Below are 3,121 nucleotides of genomic sequence, written 5' to 3'. Positions count from 1 at the left end.
TGGCGAAGTTTAACTATTACTACTACTACTACTACGACTATTACTACTACTCTAGTACTACTACTACTACTACTACTACTCCTTGGGCATCCTCGCTGTTCCTCCACTTTATTCCTCTCTTCGTTATCCACGTGTCCACCTCGAGGCACTCATACACGCCCCTCTCACCTCACGCAATTCACCGCCACCCCTCCACACCTCCCATGCACACCTGTTACCTTTATCCCGTCACAAAGCGTTCAAGTCACATTATTTTCCCGCGAGTCTGGATCTTTTCCCACCTTCCTTTCAACACCTGGCCTACTTCCGCCGCCACAGCACCGCCCCGCTCACTCACGCATTCCATTAGCAGATCCTGTGTTCCGCTCTATTAACTCCCAAGGGTTTCATAGTCTTGTTACTGTTGCATGGTACTCTTGTTTTTTTGTTTTTTTTTTTTGTTTTTTTTAGTCTTTAACTCCCTGCTGTTTTACGGCTTGTAGTTTATTCTTTAATGGCTAAGGGAGTTTCTATTTTTTTTTTCTCTCTCTCTCCCACTTTGTGTCTACGTGTGCCATCATCCAAAACAAAGACAAGATTATGTCTCCCGTTCCCTTCTTTCGTTCTTGGCACCGGCTGCTAAAAAAATTAAGCACCATACTCTTAAACGTTTCAGCACCTACCGTCTACTACTCTTAACAGGGTCTAATGGAAGGTATAAGGAGGGTTCTCAAAGGTGTTTTCATAATTCTAGTGATGGTTCAACAATTAGTCTGCACAGTCAGCAGGAAAACACCCCATGATCTCTGCGGCCTTTGAAATTAGTCCCGCTGAGAGAACAAAGTGTTTACGAGTAAGTGCCGGAGTCTCACATGGTTTTGTCTATTTTCACCGCAGCAAATTTTACAGCTTGTCTCCACCACGTGCGCTACTTTACACAAACACCACTTTTTGTAAGGAGCTGTGGCTAAGTTTATATTCGCCTTGTGTGTGTGTGTGTGTGTGTGTGTGTGTGTGTGTGTGTGTGTGTGTGTGTGTGTGTGTGTGTGTGTGTGTGTGTGTGTGTGTGTGTGTGTGTGTGTGTGTGTGTATATATATATATTTTCCCTCCATAAATCATTCGATATCAAAACAAATTTATCACTTTGTTTTTGTTAAATAATGATTCAATAAATAAACACAATAATAACAGAGTAAATAATAGATATTTCTCACACTAACTCTTCCCAAATAAATCTTTACAATTCCATTAACGATTCGGAATAAAAAAATAATGATGGTACGAAAAGATGAACCATTTTCTTTTACTTATTCTCTTCCCAAATGTGTTTCAATAAAACTCCAATAATAATAAAAACAAATCACAAATTTTTCACATTATTTTTTTCCCGAGAAAGCTTTTACAATCCACTAATAAATACACAGAAATAATGATACATAATTAATTTTTACTCCATTATTTTTTACCTCAACACAGCCGCAAGGATTTATCTGAATTATAACTTTGTAAATAACACGTCCTTTTGCATTACACGATAAAACCTCAAAAACTCAGGTCATTAAAGATATAATTCAATTAGGAAGCATTTACCAAACACGTAAAAAAGAAAATAAAATAAAAGATAAAGAAAATCCAAATACATTCTTTCTCAAACAATCAGAGAAACTTGCTGATATTTAACCTGTAAAAGCCTCAGTTCTCAAGAGAAGTATACTAAATCGTACAGACGCTTTCTCTCCTTGAAAGAAAGAAAAAAATACCTTGGTCTAATATTTATAACAAACATCAAAACGCCAAATCACTTTACACTTTTCTTGTAACCTTTGTCAAATATTAGACCAAGCGCTTTTTGGATCAGCAGGACTTTTAGGTGAGTTTGCCTGAAGGACCCAAGGAGTTACAAGATAAGGTCACGAGGTTTATGAAGCTGCTTTCAGGGAGAAATTATCTGATAAAATGTCTTGATTTATGTGACAGATTTGCTGCTGGTTAACTTATTACTTTTTTTTTTTTATTCATTTGAGTGAAATTAACGGGAGATTATATGTTCCCTCCTCTCTCTCTCTCTCTCTCTCTCTCTCTCTCTCTCTCTCTCTCTCTCTCTCTCTCTCTCTCTCTCTCTCTCTCTCTCTCCCCTCGTCCATCTTGCGCCTGTCAGTTGTTGTTTGTCCATCCTTACGCCATTCACTTAACCCCTTCAGTGGTGTTTGACGTCTTTCCTTAATCACAAACCACTGAGGCATTGTTGTTGTTGTTGTTGTTGTTGTTGTTGTTGTTGTTGTTGTTGTTGTTGTTGTTGTTGTTGTTGTTGTTGTTGTTTCACAGCCACCTTTGATCACCATTCTGACTAGACATTGGATAACCTACTCTTTCTATTCCCTTTTCTTTCTTATAAGTGCTCTAAAATATTTCTTATAGAGTTTTTAGAGTTGTGCATTGTCACAGGACTAAAGTGTTAATCTCAGCAATCTTCCACCCTCACCTTATCGTTATTTTCAACCTCGACTTATCAATAAAATTCATTAACACTGGAGTGGGAGGAGCTTCAGCTAACATCTGCTCTTCAGCTCATGAGAAAACATAACATCCTTGCTCCCTTGCCTTCTTCGTCAAACAGATCCAATGACAAGAGGCAGGAGGATCAACAGACACAGAAACACGCCTTGCTCACTCAGCTCAGGAACTCGTATTGCATTACTTGACTCAACGAAATATAGATCAGCCAAGAGTTTTCACTTCCTCCAATAAAGAGCACAGGATATCGCTAAGGAAGACAGGAAGCAAGTGGGGAAAAAAAGTAATACCATCCATCTGTCCATCCACGCAATAATACCTTTCATCAGTCCGGCATTTCCACGACAGGTGAAGGTAAGGTGCCCGAGACAGACCCTACCAGTATTTAGGTGAAGGAGTGGCGGGGGAATTGCTGCATACGCCTCCATCACCCAGCCACCTACATACCTCATTCCTCACTCACCCCCTCACTATCACCGTCGCTTGCCACCGCACACCGTCACCCGTCGTAGCAAAACATTTCTACTTTCAATCTCACACCACGTCCTCGTCACCGCCACCTGCCTACTTCTTTCTTCCCGCCCCATCTACGCGTCACTTTCCCGCTCCCGTCACCTCCTCCTGCAG

The sequence above is a fragment of the Scylla paramamosain genome, chromosome 3 (genome assembly GCF_035594125.1).
Source record: "Scylla paramamosain isolate STU-SP2022 chromosome 3, ASM3559412v1, whole genome shotgun sequence".
NCBI lineage: Eukaryota > Metazoa > Arthropoda > Malacostraca > Decapoda > Portunidae > Scylla > Scylla paramamosain.
This window is presented reverse-complemented; position numbering follows the sequence as displayed.